Source organism: Microcebus murinus, chromosome 10 (assembly GCF_040939455.1).
Source record: "Microcebus murinus isolate Inina chromosome 10, M.murinus_Inina_mat1.0, whole genome shotgun sequence".
Classification (NCBI taxonomy): domain Eukaryota; kingdom Metazoa; phylum Chordata; class Mammalia; order Primates; family Cheirogaleidae; genus Microcebus; species Microcebus murinus.
The window spans coordinates 104092177-104105606 of NC_134113.1; the positions used below are offsets into that span (position 1 = coordinate 104092177).

General features: G+C 63.8%; 3 pseudogenes; all 3 read right to left on the minus strand.

Annotated features, from left to right (window-relative positions):
• Positions 1-3082: 3082 nt before the first annotated feature.
• Positions 3083-3205, minus strand: LOC142873660 (uncharacterized; annotated as a pseudogene).
• A 3484-nt stretch (positions 3206-6689) lies between these two features.
• LOC142873661 (uncharacterized) lies at positions 6690-6812 on the minus strand (annotated as a pseudogene).
• Positions 6813-10297: 3485 nt separating this feature from the next.
• On the minus strand, positions 10298-10420 carry LOC142873662 (uncharacterized; annotated as a pseudogene).
• Positions 10421-13430: the final 3010 nt, after the last annotated feature.

Here is a 13430-nt window from a genome sequence, read left to right on the forward strand (position 1 = left end):
CCCTTTCAGCTGTGCCCCCCGCCCTGTGGGCGGGCTGCCGCCTATTCCCCCGGGCCAGGGCTGGGGCACAGCGCAAGGGGGAGGGGAGCGAGTGTATGGGGCATCTCTCTCTGGGGATGTGTCCCATGGGTGGGGTGGGGTGGGGTGGGGTGGCGTGGTTTGTGGGGCGCTGAAGAAATCAGTCCCCTCCATCTCCTACCTCTGGAAAACGCCCAAGCCCTTGGAGAACTGCCGGCACCGCGACCGTGGGGGCCGGGACCCTCCTCTGTGTCCTCCTGTGGCCCGGTCCAAGGGGCCTGGGCCTGGCCGGGGCTGCATTGGACCCCGACCACCCTGGCGTGTGGACTCGCTAAAAATCGGCGATTAGATATTGGATTCCAGCTTCCTTGAGGTCATTTCACTAATGAGTGCACCGGAAAGAGTTTCCTAATCCATCTGTGAGGGTGGCAACTGAAAGAGAATTTGAAAGCTGACAGAATAGGCGAGGGAAGGCATAGGAGATTTCCACACCCAGCAAGGAAGACTTTCCCGAAATGGAAGAAAGAAAGGAGCAAACAGAGACACCGGTAGCCCGCCCGGAAAAGAGTCTGCCCCTGAGAGAAAGTACCCTGACCAGGTTCACCCGTGGGTGGGTGGCCAGCTAGCGGCATTCAGAAGAGCGAGGCCCGCAGTCTGTGCGGAAGACACCTGCACTCGGGTGTGTGTGGCGGCACGATTCACAAGCAGCTCCAGATGTTAAACCAAGGAGAAGCCAGGGAGTTCCCAACGCCCCAGGTGTCCTCAGCCCACGACTGGCTGCTGTGGGAATGCGAAGCCCGGCTCCTTGTCTCAGAGCGGGACAACCAGGAGGTGTGACGTACACCCCGGGGTTCCCAGGAGGATCAGGCTGAAGCTGGGACTTGGCCTCAAAGTGTCCCCTCGCATGGCCACCCCCTTCCCCTTCCTGCTCCTCTACTCCTGGTGCCCCTCCATCCAGGGGCCAGACCTTAAAGAGTCACCGCAAGAGAATCCTGGTCCCCAAGGAGCCTTCTGGGGGACCGGTGCTGAGAGAGGTTGTGGGCATGGCCCGCTGGGGCTCTGCCCGACCCAGGGCTGAGAGATGCAACCTCCCAGCTCTGGGTCCCTGCAGGAAGCGTTGGCAAGCACAGGGCCGGTCCTCCAAAGGCCCAGGTGCAGGGAGCCCAGGCCAAGCAGCCTGTGGAAGAAGCCACTTGCCCTGCCACCCCGGGAACACGACTGCAGGCCCCGGCCCTTCCCACCTCCTCCTCCTCCTCCTCTTCCCCCCCCGCCCCCCCCCCCGACATGGCACAGGGCTCAGAGACACCTCAGACTCTTGCTACCCAAAGTGCAAAGGGCATCAGTTGCTCCTCTAACCCCCCCCCCCCCCCCCCGCCCAGCAGACCGCGTTGTCCAGCCAGCCCCCGGGCCTCCCTGGGGTGCCCAGCACAAAAGCGCAGACACCCACCGGACCCTCAATCTCAGCTTTCGGATGTTTTTGCCACTCTAAGGACCCGCAGGCCAGCTGGGCCTTCGGGCAGGACAGAGAGCCCCGGAATCCGACGTGGAGAGCTGCGTGTACGTCCCCATCAGGAGGCGGTCCCCACCTCCGCGACTCTCCCCTTGCGGGGAGCGGCAGCCGCAGGGCCTCAGGGAAGACACCAGGCTGGGTCCCCGCGGCACAGCGGGGGCCCCGCACGCGACTTAGGGACGGCTGCTGGAGACTGCTGCGGCCACCCTGCTGCCGGGTTTCTGGAGGGCTTCCTGGAAGCAGCGTCCACACCAAGCCCTTGGAAGGCCCAGGCGACGGAGGAGCCGGTCAGGCAGGGGCCGAGGACGGTGAGAGGCCGGACGGGCGGGAAGGAGCATGTCAGGCAGGGGCAGAGGACGGTGACAGGCCGGGCGGGAAGGAGCCGGTCAGGCGGGGGCCCGGGACAGTGACGGGCCTGGGCCTGGCCGGGGAGGAGTGCGTCAGGCAGGGGCAGAGGACACGGGCTGGGTAAGGGTTAGGGTGACAGTTAGGGCACAATTCACACAATCGCAAAGATGTGGAAGCGACCCGAGTGCCCATCCATCCAGGAGTGCATTAATAAAATGTGGCGCGTGGACACCACGGAGTGCCATTGGGCTGTGAGGAGCAGCGGTGAGAGGGCGCCTCTCGTGTTCTCCTGGCCAGAGCTGGAACCCGTTCCAGTAAGCCAAGTATCCCAAGAATGGACACACGAGCGCCCCGTGAGCGCGCTCACCAGCAAATGGGTACGAACGGATGGACACCTAAGTGGACAGAGAGGAATCACCTTCATCATCGGGTGGGTGTCGGGCGGGTGGGGGGAGGGGAGGGGCATACACCTCCATTAGGAATGGGGTGGGTGCGCACCGACTGGGGGATGGGCGCACTTGAAGCTCTGACCCGAGGGGGGAGGCTGGGAGAGGGCAACGTACCCGACCTTAACATTGGTGCCCCCACAATACGCTGGAACAACATGAGAGGTAAATGAATAAGAACACAGGGGGGAGGGGGGCACGGGCAACACATGTCACCTGAATACTTGTACTCCCATCATCTGCTTGAAAAGAGAGAGAAAAGAAAATGCAATGAGAGAGGTAAGAGACACTTTTTAAAAATAACGACTCCAAAGAGAAAAGTAAAAGGAGGCCTGTGGAGCAGGTCTGGGTGTGACTCCGGATCCCCCAACATCAGCTGCCACCACCAAAGATTCCTACGTGGAGCCCATAGAACCCCAAAAGCAACGGGACGAGTTCTGGTCCCATACTCCCTCAAAATGACATCCTGGCCTCCTTCTGGAACTCCCTCCCCTCTCAGACTCTCAAGGTTTCCTCCAGCGTGTCGGTTCCCACAGAGCAGACCTTTGGTCTGAGACCTGACAGTCCAGATGCCACGCATGCTGCCGCGTGGCGGCGGTGTCGCGGCTTGGGACAAGAGGAGGCCCCACGGTGCGGGCTGGGGCGCCAGGCACCCCACGGCGGGCGCTGAGGGTGGGGGTGACCCCCACCCCGGGCCGCCGCCGCGCTCCCAGAAAGGGGACAGAACAAGAGGCAAAAAAAAAAAAAAAGAAGAAGAAGAAGCCTACGGCACCCGGTATTCCCAGGCGGTCTTCTCCCATCCAAGTACTAACCAGGCCCGACCCTGCTTAGCTTCCGAGACCAGAGGAGACCGGGGGGCGTTCAGGGTGGTGTGGCCCTAGACGGCGGAGGGCGCCCCTGCCCCGCTCAAGATCCCAGCGTCTCTGCGCTTCCCCGCCGCCTCCTCCCGCCCCAGGCCCCGCGCCCGGCCGGGCCTGTTGAGTTCGCCGGCCGGGTCCGGCGGGCTCCGAGGGACGGGGGTGACGGGCCGGGCCGGGCGGCCGGGGCGGGGGGCTGTCTCTCTCTCCACACACACACACTCACACTCACTCACACTCACACAAGATGCGCCTCCACGGCTGGACCCGCCAAGGTGGAGCCCTCCCAGCCCCCCTCGTCTCCTCGCCTGGCCTCCTTCACCTACCCGCTGCCCACCCCCAGCGCGTCGCCGCCGCTGACTGCGCACGCGCGCACCGGCACCGGGCGCTCGCCCTTTGACCCCAGCCAGGGGCCGCCCTCCCCCACAACCCCTTTCAGCTGTGCCCCCCGCCCTGTGGGCGGGCTGCCGCCTATTCCCCCGGGCCAGGGCTGGGGCACAGCGCAAGGGGGAGGGGAGCGAGTGTATGGGGCATCTCTCTCTGGGGATGTGTCCCATGGGTGGGGTGGGGTGGGGTGGGGTGGCGTGGTTTGTGGGGCGCTGAAGAAATCAGTCCCCTCCATCTCCTACCTCTGGAAAACGCCCAAGCCCTTGGAGAACTGCCGGCACCGCGACCGTGGGGGCCGGGACCCTCCTCTGTGTCCTCCTGTGGCCCGGTCCAAGGGGCCTGGGCCTGGCCGGGGCTGCATTGGACCCCGACCACCCTGGCGTGTGGACTCGCTAAAAATCGGCGATTAGATATTGGATTCCAGCTTCCTTGAGGTCATTTCACTAATGAGTGCACCGGAAAGAGTTTCCTAATCCATCTGTGAGGGTGGCAACTGAAAGAGAATTTGAAAGCTGACAGAATAGGCGAGGGAAGGCATAGGAGATTTCCACACCCAGCAAGGAAGACTTTCCCGAAATGGAAGAAAGAAAGGAGCAAACAGAGACACCGGTAGCCCGCCCGGAAAAGAGTCTGCCCCTGAGAGAAAGTACCCTGACCAGGTTCACCCGTGGGTGGGTGGCCAGCTAGCGGCATTCAGAAGAGCGAGGCCCGCAGTCTGTGCGGAAGACACCTGCACTCGGGTGTGTGTGGCGGCACGATTCACAAGCAGCTCCAGATGTTAAACCAAGGAGAAGCCAGGGAGTTCCCAACGCCCCAGGTGTCCTCAGCCCACGACTGGCTGCTGTGGGAATGCGAAGCCCGGCTCCTTGTCTCAGAGCGGGACAACCAGGAGGTGTGACGTACACCCCGGGGTTCCCAGGAGGATCAGGCTGAAGCTGGGACTTGGCCTCAAAGTGTCCCCTCGCATGGCCACCCCCTTCCCCTTCCTGCTCCTCTACTCCTGGTGCCCCTCCATCCAGGGGCCAGACCTTAAAGAGTCACCGCAAGAGAATCCTGGTCCCCAAGGAGCCTTCTGGGGGACCGGTGCTGAGAGAGGTTGTGGGCATGGCCCACTGGGGCTCTGCCCGACCCAGGGCTGAGAGATGCAACCTCCCAGCTCTGGGTCCCTGCAGGAAGCGTTGGCAAGCACAGGGCCGGTCCTCCAAAGGCCCAGGTGCAGGGAGCCCAGGCCAAGCAGCCTGTGGAAGAAGCCACTTGCCCTGCCACCCCGGGAACACGACTGCAGGCCCCGGCCCTTCCCACCTCCTCCTCCTCCTCCTCTTCCCCCCCCGCCCCCCCCCCGACATGGCACAGGGCTCAGAGACACCTCAGACTCTTGCTACCCAAAGTGCAAAGGGCATCAGTTGCTCCTCTAACCCCCCCCCCCCCCCCCGCCCAGCAGACCGCGTTGTCCAGCCAGCCCCCGGGCCTCCCTGGGGTGCCCAGCACAAAAGCGCAGACACCCACCGGACCCTCAATCTCAGCTTTCGGATGTTTTTGCCACTCTAAGGACCCGCAGGCCAGCTGGGCCTTCGGGCAGGACAGAGAGCCCCGGAATCCGACGTGGAGAGCTGCGTGTACGTCCCCATCAGGAGGCGGTCCCCACCTCCGCGACTCTCCCCTTGCGGGGAGCGGCAGCCGCAGGGCCTCAGGGAAGACACCAGGCTGGGTCCCCGCGGCACAGCGGGGGCCCCGCACGCGACTTAGGGACGGCTGCTGGAGACTGCTGCGGCCACCCTGCTGCCGGGTTTCTGGAGGGCTTCCTGGAAGCAGCGTCCACACCAAGCCCTTGGAAGGCCCAGGCGACGGAGGAGCCGGTCAGGCAGGGGCCGAGGACGGTGAGAGGCCGGACGGGCGGGAAGGAGCATGTCAGGCAGGGGCAGAGGACGGTGACAGGCCGGGCGGGAAGGAGCCGGTCAGGCGGGGGCCCGGGACAGTGACGGGCCTGGGCCTGGCCGGGGAGGAGTGCGTCAGGCAGGGGCAGAGGACACGGGCTGGGTAAGGGTTAGGGTGACAGTTAGGGCACAATTCACACAATCGCAAAGATGTGGAAGCGACCCGAGTGCCCATCCATCCAGGAGTGCATTAATAAAATGTGGCGCGTGGACACCACGGAGTGCCATTGGGCTGTGAGGAGCAGCGGTGAGAGGGCGCCTCTCGTGTTCTCCTGGCCAGAGCTGGAACCCGTTCCAGTAAGCCAAGTATCCCAAGAATGGACACACGAGCGCCCCGTGAGCGCGCTCACCAGCAAATGGGTACGAACGGATGGACACCTAAGTGGACAGAGAGGAATCACCTTCATCATCGGGTGGGTGTCGGGCGGGTGGGGGGAGGGGAGGGGCATACACCTCCATTAGGAATGGGGTGGGTGCGCACCGACTGGGGGATGGGCGCACTTGAAGCTCTGACCCGAGGGGGGAGGCTGGGAGAGGGCAACGTACCCGACCTTAACATTGGTGCCCCCACAATACGCTGGAACAACATGAGAGGTAAATGAATAAGAACACAGGGGGGAGGGGGGCACGGGCAACACATGTCACCTGAATACTTGTACTCCCATCATCTGCTTGAAAAGAGAGAGAAAAGAAAATGCAATGAGAGAGGTAAGAGACACTTTTTAAAAATAACGACTCCAAAGAGAAAAGTAAAAGGAGGCCTGTGGAGCAGGTCTGGGTGTGACTCCGGATCCCCCAACATCAGCTGCCACCACCAAAGATTCCTACGTGGAGCCCATAGAACCCCAAAAGCAACGGGACGAGTTCTGGTCCCATACTCCCTCAAAATGACATCCTGGCCTCCTTCTGGAACTCCCTCCCCTCTCAGACTCTCAAGGTTTCCTCCAGCGTGTCGGTTCCCACAGAGCAGACCTTTGGTCTGAGACCTGACAGTCCAGATGCCACGCATGCTGCCGCGTGGCGGCGGTGTCGCGGCTTGGGACAAGAGGAGGCCCCACGGTGCGGGCTGGGGCGCCAGGCACCCCACGGCGGGCGCTGAGGGTGGGGGTGACCCCCACCCCGGGCCGCCGCCGCGCTCCCAGAAAGGGGACAGAACAAGAGGCAAAAAAAAAAAAAAAGAAGAAGAAGAAGCCTACGGCACCCGGTATTCCCAGGCGGTCTTCTCCCATCCAAGTACTAACCAGGCCCGACCCTGCTTAGCTTCCGAGACCAGAGGAGACCGGGGGGCGTTCAGGGTGGTGTGGCCCTAGACGGCGGAGGGCGCCCCTGCCCCGCTCAAGATCCCAGCGTCTCTGCGCTTCCCCGCCGCCTCCTCCCGCCCCAGGCCCCGCGCCCGGCCGGGCCTGTTGAGTTCGCCGGCCGGGTCCGGCGGGCTCCGAGGGACGGGGGTGACGGGCCGGGCCGGGCGGCCGGGGCGGGGGGCTGTCTCTCTCTCCACACACACACACTCACACTCACTCACACTCACACAAGATGCGCCTCCACGGCTGGACCCGCCAAGGTGGAGCCCTCCCAGCCCCCCTCGTCTCCTCGCCTGGCCTCCTTCACCTACCCGCTGCCCACCCCCAGCGCGTCGCCGCCGCTGACTGCGCACGCGCGCACCGGCACCGGGCGCTCGCCCTTTGACCCCAGCCAGGGGCCGCCCTCCCCCACAACCCCTTTCAGCTGTGCCCCCCGCCCTGTGGGCGGGCTGCCGCCTATTCCCCCGGGCCAGGGCTGGGGCACAGCGCAAGGGGGAGGGGAGCGAGTGTATGGGGCATCTCTCTCTGGGGATGTGTCCCATGGGTGGGGTGGGGTGGGGTGGGGTGGCGTGGTTTGTGGGGCGCTGAAGAAATCAGTCCCCTCCATCTCCTACCTCTGGAAAACGCCCAAGCCCTTGGAGAACTGCCGGCACCGCGACCGTGGGGGCCGGGACCCTCCTCTGTGTCCTCCTGTGGCCCGGTCCAAGGGGCCTGGGCCTGGCCGGGGCTGCATTGGACCCCGACCACCCTGGCGTGTGGACTCGCTAAAAATCGGCGATTAGATATTGGATTCCAGCTTCCTTGAGGTCATTTCACTAATGAGTGCACCGGAAAGAGTTTCCTAATCCATCTGTGAGGGTGGCAACTGAAAGAGAATTTGAAAGCTGACAGAATAGGCGAGGGAAGGCATAGGAGATTTCCACACCCAGCAAGGAAGACTTTCCCGAAATGGAAGAAAGAAAGGAGCAAACAGAGACACCGGTAGCCCGCCCGGAAAAGAGTCTGCCCCTGAGAGAAAGTACCCTGACCAGGTTCACCCGTGGGTGGGTGGCCAGCTAGCGGCATTCAGAAGAGCGAGGCCCGCAGTCTGTGCGGAAGACACCTGCACTCGGGTGTGTGTGGCGGCACGATTCACAAGCAGCTCCAGATGTTAAACCAAGGAGAAGCCAGGGAGTTCCCAACGCCCCAGGTGTCCTCAGCCCACGACTGGCTGCTGTGGGAATGCGAAGCCCGGCTCCTTGTCTCAGAGCGGGACAACCAGGAGGTGTGACGTACACCCCGGGGTTCCCAGGAGGATCAGGCTGAAGCTGGGACTTGGCCTCAAAGTGTCCCCTCGCATGGCCACCCCCTTCCCCTTCCTGCTCCTCTACTCCTGGTGCCCCTCCATCCAGGGGCCAGACCTTAAAGAGTCACCGCAAGAGAATCCTGGTCCCCAAGGAGCCTTCTGGGGGACCGGTGCTGAGAGAGGTTGTGGGCATGGCCCGCTGGGGCTCTGCCCGACCCAGGGCTGAGAGATGCAACCTCCCAGCTCTGGGTCCCTGCAGGAAGCGTTGGCAAGCACAGGGCCGGTCCTCCAAAGGCCCAGGTGCAGGGAGCCCAGGCCAAGCAGCCTGTGGAAGAAGCCACTTGCCCTGCCACCCCGGGAACACGACTGCAGGCCCCGGCCCTTCCCACCTCCTCCTCCTCCTCCTCTTCCCCCCCCGCCCCCCCCCCCGACATGGCACAGGGCTCAGAGACACCTCAGACTCTTGCTACCCAAAGTGCAAAGGGCATCAGTTGCTCCTCTAACCCCCCCCCCCCCCCCCGCCCAGCAGACCGCGTTGTCCAGCCAGCCCCCGGGCCTCCCTGGGGTGCCCAGCACAAAAGCGCAGACACCCACCGGACCCTCAATCTCAGCTTTCGGATGTTTTTGCCACTCTAAGGACCCGCAGGCCAGCTGGGCCTTCGGGCAGGACAGAGAGCCCCGGAATCCGACGTGGAGAGCTGCGTGTACGTCCCCATCAGGAGGCGGTCCCCACCTCCGCGACTCTCCCCTTGCGGGGAGCGGCAGCCGCAGGGCCTCAGGGAAGACACCAGGCTGGGTCCCCGCGGCACAGCGGGGGCCCCGCACGCGACTTAGGGACGGCTGCTGGAGACTGCTGCGGCCACCCTGCTGCCGGGTTTCTGGAGGGCTTCCTGGAAGCAGCGTCCACACCAAGCCCTTGGAAGGCCCAGGCGACGGAGGAGCCGGTCAGGCAGGGGCCGAGGACGGTGAGAGGCCGGACGGGCGGGAAGGAGCATGTCAGGCAGGGGCAGAGGACGGTGACAGGCCGGGCGGGAAGGAGCCGGTCAGGCGGGGGCCCGGGACAGTGACGGGCCTGGGCCTGGCCGGGGAGGAGTGCGTCAGGCAGGGGCAGAGGACACGGGCTGGGTAAGGGTTAGGGTGACAGTTAGGGCACAATTCACACAATCGCAAAGATGTGGAAGCGACCCGAGTGCCCATCCATCCAGGAGTGCATTAATAAAATGTGGCGCGTGGACACCACGGAGTGCCATTGGGCTGTGAGGAGCAGCGGTGAGAGGGCGCCTCTCGTGTTCTCCTGGCCAGAGCTGGAACCCGTTCCAGTAAGCCAAGTATCCCAAGAATGGACACACGAGCGCCCCGTGAGCGCGCTCACCAGCAAATGGGTACGAACGGATGGACACCTAAGTGGACAGAGAGGAATCACCTTCATCATCGGGTGGGTGTCGGGCGGGTGGGGGGAGGGGAGGGGCATACACCTCCATTAGGAATGGGGTGGGTGCGCACCGACTGGGGGATGGGCGCACTTGAAGCTCTGACCCGAGGGGGGAGGCTGGGAGAGGGCAACGTACCCGACCTTAACATTGGTGCCCCCACAATACGCTGGAACAACATGAGAGGTAAATGAATAAGAACACAGGGGGGAGGGGGGCACGGGCAACACATGTCACCTGAATACTTGTACTCCCATCATCTGCTTGAAAAGAGAGAGAAAAGAAAATGCAATGAGAGAGGTAAGAGACACTTTTTAAAAATAACGACTCCAAAGAGAAAAGTAAAAGGAGGCCTGTGGAGCAGGTCTGGGTGTGACTCCGGATCCCCCAACATCAGCTGCCACCACCAAAGATTCCTACGTGGAGCCCATAGAACCCCAAAAGCAACGGGACGAGTTCTGGTCCCATACTCCCTCAAAATGACATCCTGGCCTCCTTCTGGAACTCCCTCCCCTCTCAGACTCTCAAGGTTTCCTCCAGCGTGTCGGTTCCCACAGAGCAGACCTTTGGTCTGAGACCTGACAGTCCAGATGCCACGCATGCTGCCGCGTGGCGGCGGTGTCGCGGCTTGGGACAAGAGGAGGCCCCACGGTGCGGGCTGGGGCGCCAGGCACCCCACGGCGGGCGCTGAGGGTGGGGGTGACCCCCACCCCGGGCCGCCGCCGCGCTCCCAGAAAGGGGACAGAACAAGAGGCAAAAAAAAAAAAAAAGAAGAAGAAGAAGCCTACGGCACCCGGTATTCCCAGGCGGTCTTCTCCCATCCAAGTACTAACCAGGCCCGACCCTGCTTAGCTTCCGAGACCAGAGGAGACCGGGGGGCGTTCAGGGTGGTGTGGCCCTAGACGGCGGAGGGCGCCCCTGCCCCGCTCAAGATCCCAGCGTCTCTGCGCTTCCCCGCCGCCTCCTCCCGCCCCAGGCCCCGCGCCCGGCCGGGCCTGTTGAGTTCGCCGGCCGGGTCCGGCGGGCTCCGAGGGACGGGGGTGACGGGCCGGGCCGGGCGGCCGGGGCGGGGGGCTGTCTCTCTCTCCACACACACACACTCACACTCACTCACACTCACACAAGATGCGCCTCCACGGCTGGACCCGCCAAGGTGGAGCCCTCCCAGCCCCCCTCGTCTCCTCGCCTGGCCTCCTTCACCTACCCGCTGCCCACCCCCAGCGCGTCGCCGCCGCTGACTGCGCACGCGCGCACCGGCACCGGGCGCTCGCCCTTTGACCCCAGCCAGGGGCCGCCCTCCCCCACAACCCCTTTCAGCTGTGCCCCCCGCCCTGTGGGCGGGCTGCCGCCTATTCCCCCGGGCCAGGGCTGGGGCACAGCGCAAGGGGGAGGGGAGCGAGTGTATGGGGCATCTCTCTCTGGGGATGTGTCCCATGGGTGGGGTGGGGTGGGGTGGGGTGGCGTGGTTTGTGGGGCGCTGAAGAAATCAGTCCCCTCCATCTCCTACCTCTGGAAAACGCCCAAGCCCTTGGAGAACTGCCGGCACCGCGACCGTGGGGGCCGGGACCCTCCTCTGTGTCCTCCTGTGGCCCGGTCCAAGGGGCCTGGGCCTGGCCGGGGCTGCATTGGACCCCGACCACCCTGGCGTGTGGACTCGCTAAAAATCGGCGATTAGATATTGGATTCCAGCTTCCTTGAGGTCATTTCACTAATGAGTGCACCGGAAAGAGTTTCCTAATCCATCTGTGAGGGTGGCAACTGAAAGAGAATTTGAAAGCTGACAGAATAGGCGAGGGAAGGCATAGGAGATTTCCACACCCAGCAAGGAAGACTTTCCCGAAATGGAAGAAAGAAAGGAGCAAACAGAGACACCGGTAGCCCGCCCGGAAAAGAGTCTGCCCCTGAGAGAAAGTACCCTGACCAGGTTCACCCGTGGGTGGGTGGCCAGCTAGCGGCATTCAGAAGAGCGAGGCCCGCAGTCTGTGCGGAAGACACCTGCACTCGGGTGTGTGTGGCGGCACGATTCACAAGCAGCTCCAGATGTTAAACCAAGGAGAAGCCAGGGAGTTCCCAACGCCCCAGGTGTCCTCAGCCCACGACTGGCTGCTGTGGGAATGCGAAGCCCGGCTCCTTGTCTCAGAGCGGGACAACCAGGAGGTGTGACGTACACCCCGGGGTTCCCAGGAGGATCAGGCTGAAGCTGGGACTTGGCCTCAAAGTGTCCCCTCGCATGGCCACCCCCTTCCCCTTCCTGCTCCTCTACTCCTGGTGCCCCTCCATCCAGGGGCCAGACCTTAAAGAGTCACCGCAAGAGAATCCTGGTCCCCAAGGAGCCTTCTGGGGGACCGGTGCTGAGAGAGGTTGTGGGCATGGCCCGCTGGGGCTCTGCCCGACCCAGGGCTGAGAGATGCAACCTCCCAGCTCTGGGTCCCTGCAGGAAGCGTTGGCAAGCACAGGGCCGGTCCTCCAAAGGCCCAGGTGCAGGGAGCCCAGGCCAAGCAGCCTGTGGAAGAAGCCACTTGCCCTGCCACCCCGGGAACACGACTGCAGGCCCCGGCCCTTCCCACCTCCTCCTCCTCCTCCTCTTCCCCCCCCGCCCCCCCCCCGACATGGCACAGGGCTCAGAGACACCTCAGACTCTTGCTACCCAAAGTGCAAAGGGCATCAGTTGCTCCTCTAACCCCCCCCCCCCCCCCCGCCCAGCAGACCGCGTTGTCCAGCCAGCCCCCGGGCCTCCCTGGGGTGCCCAGCACAAAAGCGCAGACACCCACCGGACCCTCAATCTCAGCTTTCGGATGTTTTTGCCACTCTAAGGACCCGCAGGCCAGCTGGGCCTTCGGGCAGGACAGAGAGCCCCGGAATCCGACGTGGAGAGCTGCGTGTACGTCCCCATCAGGAGGCGGTCCCCACCTCCGCGACTCTCCCCTTGCGGGGAGCGGCAGCCGCAGGGCCTCAGGGAAGACACCAGGCTGGGTCCCCGCGGCACAGCGGGGGCCCCGCACGCGACTTAGGGACGGCTGCTGGAGACTGCTGCGGCCACCCTGCTGCCGGGTTTCTGGAGGGCTTCCTGGAAGCAGCGTCCACACCAAGCCCTTGGAAGGCCCAGGCGACGGAGGAGCCGGTCAGGCAGGGGCCGAGGACGGTGAGAGGCCGGACGGGCGGGAAGGAGCATGTCAGGCAGGGGCAGAGGACGGTGACAGGCCGGGCGGGAAGGAGCCGGTCAGGCGGGGGCCCGGGACAGTGACGGGCCTGGGCCTGGCCGGGGAGGAGTGCGTCAGGCAGGGGCAGAGGACACGGGCTGGGTAAGGGTTAGGGTGACAGTTAGGGCACAATTCACACAATCGCAAAGATGTGGAAGCGACCCGAGTGCCCATCCATCCAGGAGTGCATTAATAAAATGTGGCGCGTGGACACCACGGAGTGCCATTGGGCTGTGAGGAGCAGCGGTGAGAGGGCGCCTCTCGTGTTCTCCTGGCCAGAGCTGGAACCCGTTCCAGTAAGCCAAGTATCCCAAGAATGGACACACGAGCGCCCCGTGAGCGCGCTCACCAGCAAATGGGTACGAACGGATGGACACCTAAGTGGACAGAGAGGAATCACCTTCATCATCGGGTGGGTGTCGGGCGGGTGGGGGGAGGGGAGGGGCATACACCTCCATTAGGAATGGGGTGGGTGCGCACCGACTGGGGGATGGGCGCACTTGAAGCTCTGACCCGAGGGGGGAGGCTGGGAGAGGGCAACGTACCCGACCTTAACATTGGTGCCCCCACAATACGCTGGAACAACATGAGAGGTAAATGAATAAGAACACAGGGGGGAGGGGGGCACGGGCAACACATGTCACCTGAATACTTGTACTCCCATCATCTGCTTGAAAAGAGAGAGAAAAGAAAATGCAATGAGAGAGGTAAGAG